The following is a 23,323-nucleotide window of genomic DNA, read 5'->3' as shown; positions in this document are numbered from 1 at the left end:
TGGCATGTTACGGGAATCAAGTGAGCGCTTATGGACACTTTAAGTCGAGTCCTGGAAGGAGGCAGACATGCCTACAGTAACGTGCGTGATTCTATCCTGGAAGTGCTTGGGCGGTGGACGGCCGCCGTCATACTTTTGAAGGGACTTCATATTTCGAGAGGTCTGAATGTGCTCCAGAGTAGGACTCTAATTTTTTCCACTTGTGTTAAGGAAATTAGAATATACAGAGTATGAGTTACTATTCTTAATATCGAGCTAATTTGTGAATCATAACGTTGAACGGGTGATGCTGAAGGAATTAGATTAGGAAATGAGACACTTAAATTAGTAAAGGGGTTTTGCTATTTGGGGAGCAAAATAAATGATGATGGATAAAAAAATGGCAAGGACAGCGTTTCTGAAGAAGAGAAATTTGTTAACATCGAGTGCAGATTCGAGTGTCAGGAAGTCGTTTCTGAAGGTATTTATATGGAGTGTAGCCATGTATGGAAGTGAAACGTGGACGATAAATAGTTTGGACAAGAAGAGAGTAGCCGGCCGCGGTGGCCGTGCGGTTCTAGGCGCTACAGTCCGGAATCGCAGGACTCCTACGGTCGCAGGTTCGAATCCTGCCTCGGGCATGGATGTGTGTGATGTGCTTAGGTTAGTTAGGTTTAAGTAGTTCTAAGTTCTAGGGACTGATGACCTAAGATGTTGAGTCCCATAGCGCTCAGAGCCATTTGAACCATTTGAAGAAGAGAGTAGAAGCTTTCGAAATGTGGTGCTACAGAAGAATGCTGAAGATCAGATGGGTAGATCACATAACTAATGAGGAGGTATTGAACAGGATTGGGGAGGAGAGAAGTTTGTGGGACAACTTGACTAGAAGAAGGGATCGGTTGGTAGGACATGTTCTGAGGCGTCAAGGGATCACCAATTTAGTATTGGAGGGCAGCGTGGAGGGCAAAAATCGTATAGGGAGACCAAGAGATGAATACACTAAGCAGATTCAGAAGGATGTAGGTTGCAGTAAGTACTGGGAAATGAAGAAGCTTGCACAGGATAGAGTAGCATGGAGAGCTGCATCAAACCAGTCTCAGGACTGAAGACGACGACAACAATAACGTTGAACTCTGAACTACTTTGAGCTGGTGAATATTTAATGTATTGTGGTCACGAAATGGACTTAGCTTTCGGTAATCTTTGACGACTATTTAGTTTGGAGATTTTACTGGCGTTCTTGTAACGCTCCCAAAGTAACTTTACTGCATTTGATAAGGGTATTTTATGTCTGTATTTTAACTGTATATCGTAGGACCACTTACCATTTATTTGAGATATCCTTTCTTGAATAAACATTATTCTACATAATTCTCGGTCATCTATATCAATTAGAACGTCTAGAACAGTATACTTGTTACACTTGAGTTCCTCCTGGAGTGAATAACTTTCATACAACTTACGGGAATCCAGCCAGGTAATATTTACAGCGACACCCCCGCCATTTTCAAGGCACAAACTGCGACGTACAGGTGATGTACAGACAAATTTAAAACCTCAGTTCTTGGAATAAGTCAGGAAAGATAACACACATACACTGAACACTAGTGCCATGTCAAAAACCAGAGGGACAGATGCTATGCTACCTCACTTGCTAGTTCGTAGTCATTCACTATCAATACCTCTGACTTTGATCGTCTTTGGTGGTACTAGTGTTCAGTGTGTGTGTGTTATCTTTCCTTACTCCAAGAACCGAGGTTTTAAATTTACCTGTACATCGCCTATCCGTTGCAGTTGTGCCTTGAAAATGGCGGGGTGTACTGCCGCCGAAATATACGCGGTCGCTTTAAATATTATCTGACTGAATTCCCGGAAGTTGTTTGAAAAGAACGCTTGTTATTAAAATAATAATTTAAATTTTATTTTGTATTTCTGCGTATTTTATTAATAAGCAATTCTAGCCATTGCATAGACTATCACGCTGCAGGATCACAGTTACATGTTATTTCTGCGGGGCATGAAAATAGATGTGCTTTGCTCGACACTATGACTAGATCGAGCTATTACAGAGCGGTGCGTGGACCCAATACCTGAAGTCCGAGTGACTACAGGTAAACCCACAGGTGGTTAGCTTGTATGAGATACTGATGGGGAAAGCAACTACTCAGCAATAACTGTTAGACACCGTTACATAGGGGAACAGTATTAGAATTAAAATCTAAAAAAGTTTTTGACGATGTAAAATCAAATAAAGCAGATGAGATAGGTAACATTCCCTCAGAATTTCTAAAATCATTGGGTAAAGTGACAACAAAAAGACTATTTACGGCCGGCCGCTGTGGCCGAGAGGTTCTAGGCGCTTCAGTCCGGAACCGCGCTGCTGCTACGGTCGCAGGGTCAAATCCTGCTTCGGGCATGGATGTGTCTGATGTCTTTAGATTAGTTACGTTTAAGTAGTTCTAAATCTAGGGGACTGATGACAACAGATGTCAAGTCCCATAGTACATGGAGGCATTTGAACCATTTTTGACTATTTACGTTCGAGTGTAGAATGTGTGAGACTGAAGATGTACCATTAGACTTTTGGGAGAAAAAACATCTACACAATTCCGAAGCTAGCAAGAGCCTACAAGTGCTGGAATTATCAAAAATCGTTCAAATGGCTCTGAGCACTATGGGACTTAACATCTGAGGTCATCAGTCCCCTAGACTTAGAACTACTGAAACCTAACTAATCTAACGACATCACACACATCCATGCCCGAGGCAGGATTCGAACCTGCGACCGTAGCAGCACCGCGGTTCCGGGCTGAAGCGCCTAGAACCGCTCGGCCACAGCGGCCGGCCGGGAATTATGGCACAGTCAGTTTAACAGCTCATTCAGCCCAGATGCGGACGAGAATATTATACGGAAAATTGAGGTCCTGTTAGATGACGACCAGTTTGGCTTTAGGGAGGGTAAAGACAGGCATTTCTGGTTTTGCGGTTGACAATGGAAGCAAGACTGAAGAAACATTAAGGGACGTTCATAGGATTCATCGATCCGGAAAGGCGTTGGACAAGAAAAATGGTGCAAAATGTTCGAAATTCTGAGAAAAATAGCAATGGAATTACTGGAAATATGCAATATGGTCAAGAAGCAAGAGGGACCAATTAGACTGGAAGACCAAGAACGAAGTGCTCGGACTAAAAGGAGTGTAAGACAGAAACATAGTCAGAAATATAGTTTTACGCACCTACTGTTCAATCTATACATCGAGATGCAATGACGGAAATAAAAAAAAAAGTTCCACAGTGAGATTAAAATTTAGGTGAAAGGGTATCAATGATAAGATTCGCTGATGACATTGCTGTCCTCAGCAAATGCGAAGAAGAATTACAGGATGTGTTGAATGAAATGAATGAGTCTAATCAGTATAGAATATGTACTGAGAGTAAATCGAAGAAAGACGCAAGTAATGAGAAGTAGCAGAAGTGAGACCAACGACAGACTTAACGTTGTAACCCACAATTCACGGAGCAAGGAGGGCAGGAGAAGGGGGAAATTAGTATTTAACGTTTTGTCGACAAACAGGTCATTAGAGACGGAGCACAAGCACTGATTAGGGAAGGATGGGGAAGGAAATCGGCCGTGCCCTTCCAAAGGAACCATCCAGGCATTTGCCTCAAGCGATTTACGAACCTGATGGAAAACCTAAATCAGGATGGCCGGACGCGTGTTCGAACCGTCGTCCTCCCCCAGTGTGCTAACCATTGCGCCAACTCGCTCGATGCAAAGACGACATCAAAAGCAAACTAGCACTCATAAAAAGGCCATTATTGACCAATAGAAGACTAATGGTATTGAACGTATGCCTCAATCTGTGGATGAAATTTCTGAGAACGTACGTTTGGAGCACAGCATTGTACGGCAGTGAATCGTGGGCTGTGGGAAATATGATAAGAGAATCGAAGCATTTGAGATGTGGAGCTACAAAGAACAAGGTGGAATGGAAAGGTAAGGAATGAGCAGGTTCTCTGCAGACTCAGCGAGGAACCGAAAATATGGAAAACACTGACAAGAAGGGCAGGATGACGATATCGATTAAAACATCAGAGAATAACTTCCACGGTACTAGAGGGAGCTATAGAGGTTAAAAACTGTAGAGGAAGACAGAGATTTGAATGCATCCAGCATATAATTGAGAATTTAAGCTGCAGTTGCTGCTCTCAGGTGTGAAGGTCTGCACAGGATGAGAATTCGTGGCAGGCTGCTACAAATCCGTCATAAGGGCGATGACTGAACCAAAAACTAGTTGTTTTTTTCTTATCTATAAACTGTTCTTAATTCTTATCTTTCCAATCAGGGTGCCTAGTTTTTAAATGTTGGTGCATCTTACCAGATGCTTTGGAAGTATTCGGAACTAGCTGCCATATAACATGCAAAGAAGTGAACCGTTAGAGTCAAGAAATACGGGATTGATGTAAAATTCGTCATAATTTCTTTCTTCACGTTTATTGAGTCGATAAAACGTCTTACCGCTTGAAACTATGGAGCTTGAAGTCGTTACATCACCTTCCTGAATTTCACATCTTGATCGGAAATCTTTGACGTTGATGCCGCGTCTTCTGGCTGAACCACCTTTGAACTTACAAACCAACATTTTGTTGCAACACCTTTAAGCCAACGAACCATTCTATATTTCAAAGTTCTAGGCGCTTCAGTCTGGAACCGCGCTACCGCTACGGTCGCAGGTTCGAATCCTGCTTTGGGCATGGATGCGTGTGATGGCCTTAGGTTAGTTAGGTTCAAGTAGTTCTAAGTTCTAGGGGACTGACGACCTAAGATGTTATGTCCCATAGTGCTCAGTGCCATTTGAACCATTTTTTTATATTTTAAAATAAACAGTTTGATTGTATAATTGAGGAACATAGAATAACATCGCCAAAAAATTTTGATTTTACCTCTGTGGTCGATAACAAAGGTTTATCAAATATACCGTGGACCGAGTGCGGTGCGCATTTCGCCGTGACGAATTGGACCGAGAGTTGCAATCGCAAATTCGAGTAGGAACTGCATTCTATGCTGCATGGCACGGATTTATGAGGGCCCGGGCGGTGAAGCATACATAACGCACCGACGAAAACCTTCGAGAAGGTTCAAGGTGATTGCGAATGAGAGAGAGATGGAGACAGCATAAGTGGAATGTTCGAGGGACATGTGTCAATTGGACAGCGCATGAGATAGAGACAGAGACAGAGAGAGAAAGCGTCTGCACAGTTACTGTATCCGTGTATAGTGACGAGTATTGAGGTGCCAGGCTATACAAGCTAAATTCTTTTGTTTGTAGTTTTTGATCGTAGCATTGTTGTCGATTATTTGCAGCTTGTTGCGTTCCCACATTTTCGGCTACTATTCACCCGGAGAAAAAAACGAAACTGATATAATAATAATTAGTGTTGTTTTCCTCAGTGCGAGACAAGACTTCATGTGTTTTGTTCATTAGAATATTTTTCTTTTTTTTTTCAGAACTCTCGTAGAGGCCTTGCAGAACCACAGGAGGCTACAGAGGCCACTTTGGGTAATACTGGTATAATGTGATACATCACACAATTACAACTTGAAAATGCAATTTTTTCTAAACTGTAATGTAGCCAATTACTTCCAGTCTGGACTATGAAAGTACCCCTGCAGTACGATAAAGGGTACGACAGGTGTCACGTACGTAAGCATCCTGTCTGATCACCTGCATCCATTGTGCATTCCGACGGATTGCAGTCGAAAGCCCACTCGTGTACCCTTGATAACTACACGACACAAGACTTCACCCCTCGCCTGGGTCCGTCAACACCGGCGTAGGGCCCCCGACAAGGCGCAGAAATGCCGCAGCACGACGTGGCATGGACTCGACTAATGTCTGAAGTAGTGCTGGAGGGAACTGACACCATGAATCCTGCAAAGTTGTCCATAGGGCTGGAGTTATCTTCTGAACACCACGTTGCAAGGCATCGCAGATACGCTCAATAATGTTCATGTCTGGGGAGTTTGGTAGCCGACGGAAGTATTTAAACGTATAAGAGTGTTCCTGGAGTCATCATGTAGCAATTCTGGACGTGCGGGGTGTGACATTGTCCTGCTGGAATTGCCCAAATCCGTCGGAATGCACAATGGATGCAGGTGATCAGACAGGATGCTTACGTACGTGACACCTGTCAGAGTCGTATCTAGATGTATCAGAGGTCCCATATCACTCCGACTGCACACCCCCTACACCATTACAGAGCCTCCACCAGCTTAAACACTCCTATGTTGAGCTGTAGTGTCCATGGATTTATGAGGTTGTCTCCGTACCCGTGCACGTCCATCCGCTCGACACAATTTTGAACGACACTCGTCCGACCAGGCAACATGTTTCCAGTCATCAACATTCCAAAGCCGGTGTTGACGGACCCAGGCGAGGCGTGAAGTCTTGTGTCGTGTAGTTATCAAGGGTACACGAGTGGGCTTTCGACTGAAAAAGTGCACATCGATGAAATCTGCAGAAATTTGCGAAAGGGTTGCACTTCTGTTACGTTGAACGATTCTCTTCAGTCGTCGTTGGTCCCGTTTTTGCAGGATCTTTTTCCGGCCGCAGCGATGTCGGAGATTTGATGTTTTACGGGATTCCTGATATTCACGGTACACTCGAGAAATGGTCGTAAGGGAAGATCCGTATTTCATCCCTACGTCGGAGATGCTGTGTCCCATCGATCGTGCGCCGACTACAACATCACGTTCGAACTCTCTTAAATCTTGATAACCTGCAATTGTAGCAGCAGTAACCGATCTAACAACTGTTCCATACACTTATTGTCTTATGTAGGCACTGTCGACCGCAATGCCTTATTCTGCCTGTTTATATATCTCTGTATTTGAATACGCACGCCTACACCAGATTCTTTGGCTCTTTAGCATACACTTTCACCTTTTGTGAACACAATGGACAATTCATTTCACCAATTGGAGAGATATTCCTGGTAGTATTTGTGAGAAAATCAAAGTTGTGTTGAACAAGAAGCTGCTGCTGAATATGTATTTAAAAGCAGTAAGCTCAAATCGAATTTCATGATTGCAAATAATGTAAGTATGAAACATCTTTGACATAATTACAGCATCAAGGCGATTATGAACAAATTCATTTAGTTTTTAGTCGTTATAATACTAACTGGACATACCGTGAAACTGATATTGTTTTAATTAACATGTTTGTTAATAAGTCACAGCTGTATAATACTAACGCGAATTCTTTGCAGATGAATGGAAAAACTGGTAGATGCCAACCTCGGGGAAGTTCAGTTTGAATTCCGTAGAAATGTTGGAACACGTGAGGCAATACTGACCTTACGACTTATCTTAGAAGAAAGATTAAGGAAAGGCAAACCTACGTTCCTAGCATTTGAAGACGTAGAGAAAGCTTTTGACAATGTTGACTGGAATACTCTCTTTCAAATTCTAAAGGTGGCCGGGGTAAAATACAGGGAGTAAAAGGCTATTTACAGTTCGTACAGAAACCAGATGGCAGTTATAAGAGTCGAGGGTCATGAAAGGGAATCAGTGGTTGGAGAGGGAGTGAGGCAGGGTTGTAGCCTCTCCCCCATGTTATTCAATCTGTATATTGAGCAAGCAGTGAAGGAAACAAAAGAAAAATTCGGAGTAGGTATTAAAACCCATGGAGAAAAAATAAAAAGTTTGAGGTTCGCCGATGACATTATAATTCTGTCAGAGACAACAAAGGACTTAGAAGAGCAGTTGAACGGAATGGATAGTGTCTTGAAACGAGGATATAAGAAGAACATCAACAAAAGCAAAACGAGGATAATGGAATGTAGTCGAATGAAGTTGGGTAATGCTGAGGGAATTAGATTAGGAAATGAGTCACTTAAAGTAGTAAAGTAGTTTTGCTATTTGGGGAGCAAAATAACTGATGATGGTCGAAGTAGAGAGGATATAAAATGTAGACTGGCAATGGCAAGGAAGAGAAATTTGTTAACATCGAGTACAGATTTAAGTGTCAGGAAGTCGTTTCTGAAAGTACTTGTATGTAGCCATGGTTGGAAGTGAAACATGGACGATAACTAGTTTGGACAAGAAGAGAATAGAAGCATTCGAAATGTGGTGCTACAGAAGAATGCTGAAGATTAGACGGGTAGATCACATAACTAATAAGGAGGTATTGAATAGGATTGGGGAGAAGAGAAGTTTGTGTCACAACTTGATAAGAAGAAGGCATCAGGGGATTACAAATTTAGCATTGCAGGGCAGCGTGGAGGGTACAAATCGTAGAGGGAGACCAGGAGATGAATACACTAAGCAGATTCAGAAGGATGTAGGTTGCAGTAAGTACTGGGAGATGAAGAAGCTTGCACAGGATAGAGTAGCATGGCGAGCTGCATCAAACCAGTCTTAGGGCTGAAGACCACAACAACAACAACATGTTTGTTCTTGTTTCAAACCTAGGTACCCTAATATGAAATTACATTCATTTGACGGTGTTGCATTCCTTACCATAAATAGCCTAAGGCGGATTTTCCTCCATATAACCATGCATTTTTCAGTAATTTTTTAACATTCGTGAGTATAAATTTATAGCTTGGAGGATATTGTGAATAAATTTCACGAAACTGTTTTGGCCGCCCAGAAACTCATTTTTTTACCGGAAATCACGTGGGTCATTGTTTCTGAGGTATGTCTATTACCTGGAGTAGCCGCCTGAAGCGTACCAGTCACTACCTGATACGTACAGTGGAGACAGCAGAACTGTAAATAGTCTTCCACAAAATTACCGGTCTCCGCTTTTATGCAACCCTGTTACGAGAGAACTACGTCAGTTGTCTTCCAGTATTTCCACTCTGGTTCTCTGATCATCTGCGTTACACTTCAGCATAGGCCGTACGAACAGTTACGTTCCTAACATTGCGTCTCAGCATTACTTCGACGCCTGTCATAGGGCAGACAGAATATTAGAGAAGTGCTCTAAAATATGTGCAGTTTACTCAACAGATGTGCTGTAAATACCTGAAGAAATCAAGCCTTCAATTCTCATTTCGTACTGCTGCTTTCTGGTGTGTTTCATAATGCTTCTCTTTGTAACGTGATTCCCAGCACCATAAACAATGTGACAGGCTCCTAACGTTTAGTACTATTTTCGTAATTATTTACTATTTTCATCTGTGTTTAGTTTCTACCCCTTCTATTATACGTTGGGTATAAAACATATAGTCCGGAATATATTTCGTACACCCTTATGGCACGCGACCCAATTAACATCATCTGTCCCAGGTGCGGATGATACAATTTGGGTTGCCTCTCTTAAAATGCCTCAAATACTTTCTGGGCCACTTTTATTTTGCCCACCCTATATAATAATTCGAATCCCAAAGAAAGCAGGTGTTGACAGATGTGAAAATTACCGAACTACCAGTTTAATAAGTCACGGCTGCAAAATACTAACGCGAATTCTTTACAGACGAATAGAAAAACTGATAGAAGCGGACCTCGGGGACGATCAGTTTGGATTCCGTAGAAATATTGGAACACGTGGGTCAATACTGACCTTACGACTCACCTTAGAAGAAAGATTAAGGAAAGGCAAACTTACGTTCCAAGCATTTGTAGACTTAGAGAAAGCTTTTGACAATGTTGACTGGAATACTCTCTTTCAAATTCTAAAGGTGGCCGGGGTAAAATACAGGGAGTGATAGGCTATTTACAGTATGTACAGAAACCAGATGGCAGTTATAAGAGTCAAGGCGGATGAAAGGGAAGCAGCGGTTGGGAAGGGAGTGAGACATGGTTGTAGCCTCTCCCAAATGTTATTCAATCTGTATATTGAGCAAGCAGTAAAGGAAACAAAAGAAAAGTTCGTAGTAGGTATTAAAATCCATGGAGAAGAAATAAAACTTTGAGGTTCACCGATGACATTGTAATTCTGTCAGAGACAGCAAAGGACTTGGAAGAGTAGTTGATCGGAATGGACAGTGTCTTGACAGGAGGGTATAAGATGAACATCAACAAAAGCAAAACGAGGATAATGGAATGTAGTCGAATTAAGTCGGGTGATGCTGACGGAATTAGATTAGGAAATGAGACACTTAAAGTAGTAAAGGAGTTTTGCTATTTGGGGAGCAAAATAACTGATGATGATCGAAGTAGAGAGGATATAAAATGTAGACTGGCAATGGCAAGGAAAGCATTTCTGAAGAAGAGGAATTTGTTAACATCGAGTATAAATTTAAGTGTCAGGAAGTCGTTTCTGAAAGTATTTGTATGAAGTGTGGCCATGTATGGAACCGAAACATGGACGATAAATAGTTTGGAGAAGAAGAGAATAGAAGCTTTCGAAATGTGGTGTTACAGAAGAATGCTAAAGATTAGATGGGTAGATCACATAAGTAATGAGGAGGTATTGAATAGGATTGGGGAGAAAAGGAGTTTGTGGCACAACTTGACTAGAAGAAGGGATCGGTTGGTAGGACATGTTCTGAGGCGTCAATGGGTCACCAATTTGGTATTGGAGGGCAGCGTGGAGGGTAAAAATCACAGTGGGAGACCTAGATTAAGAAGGATGTAGGTTGCAGAAGGTACTGGGAGATGAGGAAGCTTGCACAGGATAGAGTAGCATGGAGAGCTGCATCAAACCAGTCTCAGGACTGAAGACCACAACAACAACTACATATTTGTACATAACTACAAAAATGGCTCTGAGCACTATAGGCCTTAACTGCTGAGGTCATGAGTCCCCTAGAACTTAGAACTACTTAAACCTAACTAACCTAAGGACATCACACACATCCATGCCCGAGGCAGGATTCGAACCGGCGACCGTAGCGGCAGCGCGGTTCCAGACTGAAGCGCCTATAACCGCTGTAGTTAGTTTCTGTGTCTGCAACAGATTTCGGTCATTTTTAGTACCATCCTAAGGTTATCTGTACCAAACCACAATGACACTTCAGAAAGTGCATACAGACATACGGTCATAGGATACTCAACTGAAACAGCAGACGCGAGTGCCTTTGCTAACAGCACAACATCGCCTGCAGTGCCTCCCCTGGGCTCGTGAGCATCGCGTTTGGACCCTCGAGCTGGAAAACCGTGGCATGGTTGGATGAGTCCCGATTTCAGTTGTTACGAGCAGATGGTAGGGTTCCAGTATGAAGTAGGTCCCACGAAGCCGAGGACGGTGGTTGTCAACAAGACACTGTGCAAGCTTGTGGTGGCTCCATAATGGTACGGACTTTATTTACAATGTATTTGCAGTGGTCCGACTTCTAACAACTCTGCCACAACAAAGGTCAAAATTTAATAACGATTGTGGTGTTGCTCACACTGCTACATATTCCATTTTCGGGCAACAACAAAGATATTATGTGGCAGGTGTCATTAGAGCAGAGTTAATAAAGTCATTTCATGTAATAATGAATAAACTACGCACTCATCGTGTTTCCCACGCTGGTCTCGTTGTAAAATCATGGCTCAATCGTCGAAAATGTAGGTGGTGATGATTCCAAGCTCGGATGCAAAGAGGCCTAGGTTTTATTCTGCTATATTCAAAAGTTTTGCAGATGCGCTTCATAAACCATTCCTGAAGATTAAACCTTTCAAAGTTAGCACAATGGTGATGTAAAAAATAATCAGCACTCCGAATTTAAGTTACACTTGTTTTATATTTCTTTTGTTGCAATATCACGTAACACACAAAACATCACTTCACAATACAAAACATACTTGAAAACATCTTCCTCACTGCTAAAGTTCACATTTTATAAGCTGATTACAAAATGCGTCTTTTCATCATAACGTCCAAGACTTGACCTTTTCAAGGTCCGACTCTCTAACAACTAACGAATCGCTTACGCGCCCAAAAATCAAGAGTTACAAATACGTCAAAGATCATAGTGACAAAAGAAAGAATACACATAAGAATAATATCATTGCAATATAAAAATATCGATGTATCAAAGTACCTCTACATTAATGAAATCAAATCTGAATGTTGTCTCAGAAACATGTTAACTACTTTACAGAAACACAGTAGAATATTGCTGGTATCGAGAGGTTCAGGTGAGGTACCGTAATGGTTACGTAATTCAAGTACCATTACAAACTGAACCGACCAGTGCCTGGAAGTAGTTATGTTGGGCTACTTGGAGACCATTTCCATTCATTCAGTGAGTTTATTTCCCCAAGAAACGATGAATTTCTATGGACGATGATGCACCATGTTACTGGGCCAAAATTGTTCGCGACTGGTTTGGAGAAGATTGTGGACAAATCTAGCAAATGATTTGGTCACCCATCGAACATTTATGGGACATGATATAAGAACGTAGGCTTCCGCAGCCGGTGTCATAGTGATTAAAATTCTTCTGGATGTTACGCCGAGTCATTGCTAAAAATACTAACAACAATAATAAACTAAAACCGACGTTTCGGCCGAATTGCAACGGCCTTCCTCAGGGCACGACTGGTTTTGCATGGGGATAGGTGCTTCTATTTATTACAGACTATCGATGTCTGGCGTCACTGTTGTAAAACTTTTAATTGGCCCTCTAGTATGATTGGTTGGTCATGACGTAAGGGAAGATGGAAGGAATGGTGTTTACGAACTACGGTGAGAGTGCGGAGCTACCTAAATAGGAGAAACAGGGAGACCCGTCAGCTTACGAGTAGCAGAACACGAACGCTATGTACGATTACAACAACATAATAAATCGGAGATAGCGGAACACCACCGTGACTGTGGACAACCTATCAGGTTCCAGGAAGCCCGAGTACTGGCGAAAGAATCGTCGACGCGAGAACGAAAAATACGCGAGGCGATCGAAATTATTAAGCAGCGTGACAACATCAACACAGAAGATGGCTACAAACTCCCGGCGTCCTGGCTGCCGGCCATCCCAGTCCAACGGGCCGCGAGCTGTCGCGGGGCAGAAGCTACACGGGACACGGACGTACCTGCACAAACAGCTGAAGAGCAACTGTCAGTCCACTTCCGCACATACCAGGAGCAAAACTTGCCGACCAGAAGCCGAACGCTGATTGGCAGACAGCGATCAATCGTTGACGACATGGACATCGACGAATAGCCTCTTTCCTTCCATCTTCCCTTACGTCATGACTAGCCAATCATATTAGCGGGCCAATTAAAAGTTTTACAACAGTGACGTCAGACATCGATAGTCTGTAATAAATAGAAGCACCTATCCCCATGCAAAACCAGTCGTGCCCTGAGCAAGGCCGTTGCAATTCGGCCGAAACGTCGGTTTTAGTTTATTATTGTTGTTAGATTTTTGGCAATGACGCGGCATAACGTCCCAGAAGAATTTTAATCACTACTTATGGAACATAATCGAGAAGTCAGTTCGTGCACAAAATCCAGCACCGGCAACGCTTTTGTAATTATGGACGTCTATAGAGGCAGCATGGTTCAGTATTTCTGCAGGGGACTTCCAACGACTTGTTGCCTCTATGCCACATCGAGTTGCTTGCGCTATGCGACGTGAAACGTGGTCCGCTACCACCTCAGAAAGTGTCTCTTGGCTTTTGTCACCTCAGCGTACAATCAAACTCGGAATACTAAAGTAAGTGTCAACCATAAACACCGACCGTTAGAATACAAAGGTTCACTTTTACATAGTAAATTAAACTTAAAATAAAATGCGTCGGTATGTAACTGCAGTAACAGGTAGGTTTTATATTTGTCGATTACAGCAACATCTAACACGAATGGGAAACAAAGGTTTGAGTAAACCGTACGTATCCGAATATGCAATAAAAAGGAGGGGTGGGGGGAGGGGTTGTCCCATCTCAAAATACAGCAGGGGTGGTTAGGAGGTGCCCAGTTGCACAGCCACACGTCATCTCTACTAATATTAAATTTTCAGCTAGAACAGTTTTTTCGTACGATACGTAGTTTTAGAGAATGAGATTTTCACTCTGCAGCAGAGTGTGCGCTGATATGAAACTTCTTGGCACATTAAAACTGTCTGCCGGACCGAGACTCGAACTCTGGACCTTTACCTTTCGCGGGCAAATGCTCTACCATCTTTTTTATATTAAGCTCATTTTGTTCGCTTTTGTTCGTTGCATCTGCTCGGGGCGGACGTAGTAAGACATCCGTTTAAGTTCGTTGTTGATCGATTAACTCAGCCTTTTTTATTACAGAGGACGGCTAACCCTCTGACCGAACACGCTGAGCTACCGTGCTGGATTAATAATATTAAATTTTCAGCTAGAACAGTTTTTTCGTACGATACGTCGTTTTAGAGGATGAGATTTTCACTCTGCAGCGGAGTGTGCGCTGATATGACACTTCTTGGCAGATTAAAACTGTGTGCCGGACCGAGACTCGAACCTTTACCTTTCGCGGGCAAGTGCTCTACCACCTGAGCTACCCAGGCACGACTGACGCCCCGTCCTCACAGCTTTAATTCCTCCAGTACGTCGTCTCCTACCTTCCAAACTTTACAGAAGCACTCCTGTGAACCTTGCAGAACTAGCACTCCTAAAAGAAAGGATATTGCGGAGACATGACTTAGCCACAGCCTGTGGGATGTTTCCAGAATGAGATTTTCACTCTGCAGCGGAGTGTGCGCTGATATGAAACTTCCTGGCAAAGAGCAGGAGAGCTTCTGCAAAGTTTGGAAGGTAGGAGACGAGGTACTGGCAGAAGTAAAGCTGTGAGGACGGGGCGTGAGTCATGCCTGGGTAGCTCAGATGGTAGAGCACTTGCCCGCGAAAGGCAAAGGTTCCGAGTTCGAGTCTCGGTCCAGCTCACAGATTTAATCTGCCAGGAAGTATCACGTTGTTTTAGAGATATTTAGTTGTCTCAAGTTGAAGTAACACGCTGTCCTGATGGTGAATGTGGCCGTCGCATAGACTCCCCAGTACGCGGAATGAGTCGGGCCGCCACCTCAGTCCGTCAGTCGTGAACATACCAGCAGGCCAAGTGGCCAAGGCCCGGCGCGCATGGGGAAACTCAAAGGGACTGGCGTGGCTACGGCAGTCCAGCTGGATCTTCGAAACCCACCTTGCCGAGCCACCCTGTCAAGTTGTCGTCTTCTGGTGAGTGGGATGCCCACCTCGCCGAGACAGGCCCTTCCTTCTGAGATTCCTCGCACGTGGCAGGATTTGGGTGGTATTTTATCTTGATTACATAAACACACATAAACGACCTTGTGGATAAAATCGGAAGTTCACTGAGGGTTTTTGCGGATGATGCTGTGGTATATCCAGAGGTTGTAACAATGGAAAATTGTACTGAAATGCAGGAGGATCTGCAGCGAATTGACGCATGGTGCAGGGAATGGCAATTGAATCTCAATGTAGGCAAGTGTAATGTGCTGCGAATACAGAGAAAGGAAGATCCTTTATCATTTAGCTACAATATAGGAGGTCAGCAACTGGAATCAGTTAATTCCATAAATTATCTGGGAGTAGGCATTAGGAATAATTTAAAATGGAATGAGCATATATAGTTGATCGTCGGTAAAGCAGATGCCAGACTGAGATTAATTGGAAGAATCATAAGGAAATGTAATCCGAAAACAAAGGGAGTAGGTTACAGTACACTTGTTCACCCACTGCTTGAATATTGCTCATCAGTGTGGGATCCGTACCAGATAGCGTTGATAGAAGAGATAGAGAAGATCCAACAGAGAGCAGCGCGGCTCGTTACAGGATCATTTAGTAATCGCGAAAGCGTTACGAAAATGATAGATAATCTCCAGTGGAAGATTCTGCAAGAGAGACGCTCAGTAGCTCGGTATGGGCTTTTGTTAAAGTTTCGAGAACATACCTTCACCGAGGAGTCAAGCAATATATTGCTCCCTCCTACGTATATCTCGCCATGAGGAGCCGGCCTGGGTGACCTAGCGGTTCTAGGCGCTACAGTCTAGAACCGCGCAACTTTCGTTTTGCCTCAGGTTACAGTAGGAAGTAATTATGTTTTCTGTATATTGAGCAAGCAATAAAGGAAACAAAAGAAAAGTTCGGAGTAGGTATTAAAATCCATGGAGATGAAATAAAAACTTTGAGGTTCGCCGATGACATTGTAATTCTGTCAGAGACAGCAAGGGACTTGGAAGAGCAGTTGAACGGAATGGACAGTGTCTTGAAAGGAGGGTATAAGATGAACATCAACAAAAGCAAAACGAGGATAATGGAATGTAGTCGAATTAAGTCGGGTGATGCTGAAGGCATTACATTAGGAAATGAGGCACTTAAAGTAGTAAAGGAGTTTTGCTATTTGGGGAGCAAAATAACAGATGATGGTCGAAGTAGAGAGGATATAAAATGTAGACTGGCAATGGCAAGGAAAGCGTTTCTGAGGAAGAAAAATTTGTTAACATCGAGTACAAATTTAAGTGTCAGGATGTCGTTTCTGAAATTATTTGTATGGAGTGTAGCCATGTATGGAAGTGAAACATGGACGATAAACAGTGTGGGCAAGAAGTGAATAGAAGCTTTCGAAATGTGGTGCTACAGAAGAATGCTGAAGATTAGATGGGTAGATCACATAACTAATGAGGAGGTATTGAATAGAATTGGGGAGAAGAGGAATTTGTGGCACAACTTGACAAGAAGAAGGGGCCAGTTGGTGGGACATGTTCTGAGGCATCAGGGGATCACAAATTTAGCACTGGAGGGCAGGGTGGAGGGTAAAAATCGTAGAGGGAGACCAAGAGATGAATACGCTAAGCAGATTCAGAAGGATGTAGGCTGCAGTAGGTACTGGAAGATGAAGACGCTTGCACAGGATAGAGTAGCATGGAGAGCTGCATCAAACCAGTCTCAGGACTGAAGACCACAACAACAACAACATATCGAGATATAAGTTTTCTTTGATTGCTAGTAGCTTCAATACTTCGCTGGGTGAAAGGAATATTTGACGCATTTGTTTATTTCTTTTCATCGTTTCACAAAGAGGTCACACGCCGTTTATATGTATACTCCTTGTTCCATCCTGTATGAGTATGCATGGGTATGAGTGGAAGTCAAATGTAGCGGGAACATGGACCAAAGGGAACAGTTTAAGGGAATAGCAGTCATAGCCAACATTACAAGAATAACGGCAGGTAGGCCAGAGCAGCAAGCAAAGATGAAAACAGGCACGATGGTAGGTTACAAAGTTGGTGCGGGGATGAGGTGAGTCTCCCTACCACCGCGTCTGAATAGGAACGTTGGTCGGATTTTGGCGCGTGGAGAGCACTGTGGGGCCAGCCATGAGACGGACCGGACGCGGGAGCACAGCAGCTCGCAGATTTGGTGAGATAGAAATGAGGTAATATGGCTAAAAAATTCACGACAGGGTATGCTCATAGCACGCATTCAACATACCTTCATCGGTTCAGGTCACGATTTTAATTTAATTGCAATAGTTTTCTCTGAAATGTGTTTGTGAAATTTTGCTTTGTGGTAGTGAGCATGCAACAGGAACCATCAGTTCATGTAGCTATTTCCCGAGTTATAAGCTTCACTTTTAGCTCAATGAGTGCAGATTGCGTATCGGATGGTAGATCGAGAAATTTCTGTCGCGAAATTTTATTATTTTTGGTACTTTCTTTGTGAGTTCAGTTCGCACTTCATTTTGGCGCCAATAGTACATCATTTTTGCCCAGAGTCTTTTCTTTGATAGAGGTTATTACCTTCAGCAGTGGCCTACCTTAAATTTCTAGTGGTGTAATTCATGCATGACGATAAGTGAGTCTTAAAGAATGAATGACGATTATCCCGCTAAAGACGGTGTGGTCCACTTATGTATTTTTTGTGTTATTATGAAATTATGTGTAATATATTTTATGATTTACTATGAAAATATGTGTCATATATGAAATTATTCGTGTAGTGTTCTCGTTTTGTCATTGTTCTACCCATGAGACGGTTAACGCTGATTCAGACATAAGTTTTGTAACTAAAGAAAAATTGTAGTGTGTCGGCTTCTAAAGTTTTCATCAAAGTAGAAAATAAGCCTATTGAATGAGTGTCAGCATTTCAGTTAAGAAATATTTCCCCAGTCACCTGACACATGAAATGGATAGGATGTATCTTATTCAGTTCGATTTTCTAAAGTTAATGAAAGACAGAAATCTGCAATGTGAATTTACATAGGCTACCAGCTACTATAGTGACGGCTTTGAGTTCAACCACCCCAGAACGTGTTATCTTAGAGAAACTCGCACCAGTTTCCGTTGCGCACATTTCAAAAATAATTAATTTGTTTATCAAGTTATTCAAATAAGGGTCACAATATAGACACCATTTCTTATGGGCCTGGTATATTAGCAGCCAGGACGCAAAGCCGAGTACAATTCTCTGAGGTAACGCGAGGAGATGGTCACACAGAGTCAATGTAAAAAAATTACATATAAAGAATCAGCATACAGCCAACGAGCAGTCATATAGCACCGCTACGGTCGCAGGTTCGCATCCTGCCTCGGGTATGGATGTGTGTCATGTCCTTAAGTTAGTTAGGTTTAAGTAGTTCTAAGTTCTAGGGGACTGATGACCTCAGAAGTTAAGTCCCATAGTGTTCAGAGCCATTTGAACCATTTTGAGACCATGAGGATAAAATCAGAGAGATTAGAGCCCACACAGAGGCATACCGACGGTCTTTCTTTCCACGAACAATACGAAACTGGAATAGAAGGGAGAACCGATAGAGGTACTCAAAGTACCCTCCGCCACACACCGTCAGGTGGCTTGCGGAGTATGGATGTAGATGTAGATTCCTGTTTTCCGAGTACAGATAAATGTCATGATCAACAGGCGAACACAGTAACGATACCCCTCGCATAGATCAATAACATTCATATTGTCACCAGCCAAAGGTAACCAAGTGCAAGTAAGTAATAGCCAAACGAATAGAACAACCAGTCTCTTTCCTCTCGACACCTGCACAAAAAACAAAGCCAGGTGATGCCCATGGCGAACGTATCAAAGGGAAACTGCAACGACTGTGGCTAAAATCAGACACCACACATACAAATACGAGGGCCATTCGGAAAGTTAGGAACGATAGGTCGCGAAACGGAAACCACAGTGAAAATCAAACTGTTTTATTTGCAGCAGTTAGCTACAACTTCCAGCTACTTATCTCCATAGTTGCCGATCCGACTTAGACTTTTGTCGTAGCGTTGTACCAACAATCCAATACTCTCGTTATAGAAGGCAGCCGCCAGTGCTTTCCGCCAATTCTCTACGGTGGCCTACAACTCGTTGTCTGTGCCAAAATGTTGTCTTCATAGCCAGCGGTTCATGTGAGCACAGATGAAACTCAGACGGAGACAATTACGGTCTGTATTGTGGGTAATCAAACATTTACGATTAAAAACGACCAAGCAACATCTTCATTGCCCCTGCGGAATGCGGCTGGGAATCGTCTTGAAGAAAGCTGGCCGATGTGGCTGAGCGGTTCTAGGCGCTGTAACCGCGCGACCGCTATGGTCGCAGGTTCGGATCTTGCCTAGGGTATGGATGTGTGTGACGTCCTTAAGTTAGTTAGGTTTAAGAAGTTCTAAGCCCTAGGGGACTAATGACCTCAGATGTTAAGTCCCATAGTGCTCAGAGCCATTTGAGCCATTTTGTCTTGAAGAAGAAAACGCATGTCAGTTATGTAATGTTGGCTGCACAGCTTCAGGCGAAATTCCCCACCAGACCCTCGTACAAGGCGGGAGACACAATTGTTCTAGGTATGTTTATGTGCGCCCTGTGTGCTCAGAACTAAAAAGAATGACATAACACGATCGACGGGGACACTAGAAACACTGCCCAACACACCTGTGCAAAACTTCATCGAATTTTCAATGTGGTTTCCATTTCGCGACAGATCGTTCCTTACTTTCCGAATAACCCTTTTCTATAGGGTGGTCTTTTCCACCGTGTACAAACCCTAGGGATTGATCGACGAGAGGATACGGAACAAAAAAGTCCTAATGAAAGTATGTCCGGAAATGCATGGATCCCATGCTAGAGACCATTTATTAAATCACAGAGACTGCGGTCTAATACGCGCTTTACCATGCAGCCACAGTACAGTATGTGTTTCAGATGGTTTCCATGTGCCTCAACGCATGCGTGTATGACCCATAGCATGTTCTGTCTCACACGTTCATGTTCACATATGTCAGGCTGCATCTGAACAGTGTCAAAGGCAGCGTGAATGCGCGGCTCCAGTGTCTCCGCATCTGGAATGGGCTCTGCATACAGGATGGTCCCATAACCAGAAATCGGACGGGTTATGATCCAGTGAACGAGGAAAACCATGCAACCGGACCCCGTCATCCTGTCCATTGACCAGGGAAGACGCAATTGAGATGCGTCCGGACGTTAACGACAAAGTGGGCTGGAGCACCATCACAAACCTTCAGAGGCACTTCTTCCAGCAGGACAGGCAAAGTCACCTGCAAGAAACGCCGATATTTCCGGCCTGTTAAGCGACGAGGAAGGAAGACTGGTCCCAAAACACGGTCGCTTATAATTCCGGCCCACACATTCCGACTGCGCCGATGCTGTTGATTCGCTGTCACCATACCATGGGGGTTCTGCATACTACGCCACAGATGACTGTCATGGAAACTGAAGATACCACTCCGTGTGAAGATAGGCTTATCTGTGAATAGGATGTATGACACAAATCTCGGAATGTATGGTGAAGAAACCAGTGACAAAACTGCTCCCGACGTGGAAAGTCAGTCGCTAGTAAGCCCTGCACAAGCTGAATGTGAAAAGGGTAGTAACATTTGTCATGAAGAATCCTGCTTGGTACTGACACGGCAGCCGCCTTACACAGTGTTAATCATATTTTCCTTAAGCCTGCTGTCCGAACATTTCCTATACTTTCTTCATGACTTCCTGCTTCCTGAAATGACCCTGTCTCAGACAAATGGCGAAACGTTGAATGCTGTAGTTTTTTTTTCGAGGGGTATAGATGTCCTGACACAAACATTCTGCCCACCGATCGTTGCCACTTGTCTTTCAGTAAGTAAACACTATGTCGGCAAGCACTCGGATCGAATACGGAACCGTTGTGTACAACTTTGTATCACATCCACTACAAGGTGAGTGAGCAAGAGAAGTGAACGGACACAACATTACCAATTTGTATGGCAGCAGCGAGCGCTGCAGCATGACGTAGAGGAACAGTACCACCATCCTGGAGGGAACCACGAATGCTGTCACTGTGGCTTCGTGGTACAGTGCACATTAGACCGCAGTCTCTGTAACAAAGTATGATTGAATAAATGGTCTCTAGTTTGGAAGCCATGCATTTCCGGACATAAGTTCATTAGACGTTTTTTGTTCCGTATCCTCGCATCGAGCAATTTCTAGAGTCTGCACACGGTGGAAAAAATCGCGCTGTGCAGAGTTATTCTAAGTTATGGGCCCATTTTCAAAACTTCGTATTTATTCAAGTACAAATCCAAAATGAACAAGCTTTACACCAATGAAAATAGGAAGTTTCAAAGTTTTTTCACAATGTTTGAAAGCAATTTAATAAATTTAATAATTTGTAATAATTTATTATTAATTAGTGCTTTTTCCTTTGCACACACTCCCAGTCTGTTTAAGTTGCTTGAAGCATCGGCTATTAATTTTGCAAGTTGGTGGTGGAATACCGAATTTGGTACGAAATGTCCGCTGCACTGTGATTTGCGCCTCACTTTTGCAATTTGCGCCTCACTTTTCGCGAACTCAAGAACGCAGTAAACCTTGTGTTCCACAGTCGCCATCTCATTCACAACAGACAGTGAAACGGAATGACGGTCATATTGCCGCGCGAACTCTACGGGCCGCTTCTGAAAACATCACCACCCTCCCGCCATCACCCGCCAAAAACATTGAAACTTCCTCTTTTCATTGGTATAAGGCTTTTTCATTTTGGATTTGTTCTTGAATACATACGAATTTTTGAAAATGGGTCCATAATTTAGAATAGCCCGACCAATATGCCGGAGATCAATGACAGAGAAGAATACAGAAAAAGATTAGAATGTCACCAGTAGAGCCGGCCAGGGTAGCCGAGCGGTTCTAGGCGCTACAGTCTGGAACCGCGCGACCGCTACGTCGCAGGTTCGAATCCTGTCTCGGGCATGGATGTGTGTGATGTCCTTACGTAGAGCCGACAGGAGAAACGGACACTGAAGATCTCGGAAGAAGAGCGGGAGAGAGAATGAAGAGGTTCTGGGAGAAGAAGAGGAGAATGCAGTCCACGAAGGGGCTACCCGTGGTACTACAGAGATCGTAACGCAAGAAAAAGAAAAAAAATGGTTGAAATGGCTCTGAGCACTATGGGACCTAACATCTGTGGTCATCAGTCCCCTAGAACTTAGAACTACTTAAACCTAACCTAAGGACATCACACACATCCATGCCGGAGACAGGATTCGAACCTGCGACCGTAGCAGGCCTAAGTTCGATGGGCCATGACCCGCCATAACTGTTTGTGTTTTCCTTTTCTTTTTCGTTTATAAATGTATAGCTATGATGTTCTTTTAATCACTGACAAAGGTCTTCTTAGGCACTTGTGGGTTTTATTGTTGTTCTGAAGAAGGTGTAGTTATCAACGCCAAAACCTGGGTTAACACTTAACACTAGGTGCTTTTTTTTCGCAATCGAGGCGGGTTTCAGTTTTTTTAATACATTAACCAACGATTGCTGACGCGCTGCGATGTTGAAGGTCCATTGCCCAAATTTGTCAAATGTACCACACGACTTTTGTGAACAACATCCGAAGGATTGTTGATCTCACTCTTAATAAACTCTGCAGTCCTTACAACTTCCTCTGTGATGGCCCTACATTCCGACTTTTCGTAAGACAGACGGTCGCTCATAACCCTTTCTTTCATCGTAAACTGTAGGTTCAAAAATGGTTCAAATGGCTCTGAGCACTATGCGACTTAACTTCTGAGGTCATCAGTCGCCTAGAACTCAGAACTAATTAAACCTAACTAACCTAAGGACATCACACACATCCATCCCCGAGGCAGGATTCGAACCTGCGATCGTAGCAGTCGCTCGGCTCCAGACTGCAGCGACTAGAACCGCAAGCCCACTACGGCCGGAGTTAACTGTAGGGCAGAGCGACATAATGTTACGTTGAAGATCCGTCCAGAGTTGAACACACCGGTGTCTGAAGTTCAAGTAAACATTTGGGCACACAGTGTCGATGTTCTGCTGTGCCTTGCACGTGTCAGAATCAATTTGGTCGCATGGAGTCGGCGTTACGTAAGGGTTACGTAACGCGGGCTCCCCTGGGTCAGTCAGGAAACGGTTGCACACGGGCTGTGCCGCGCTGCGGGTGCCGATTGGTCGCTGCGGAGGAGGAAA

The sequence above is a fragment of the Schistocerca piceifrons genome, chromosome 7, assembly GCF_021461385.2.
Source record: "Schistocerca piceifrons isolate TAMUIC-IGC-003096 chromosome 7, iqSchPice1.1, whole genome shotgun sequence".
NCBI lineage: Eukaryota > Metazoa > Arthropoda > Insecta > Orthoptera > Acrididae > Schistocerca > Schistocerca piceifrons.
The sequence above is the reverse complement of the archived record's forward strand: the minus strand, read 5'-3'. Positions refer to the sequence as shown.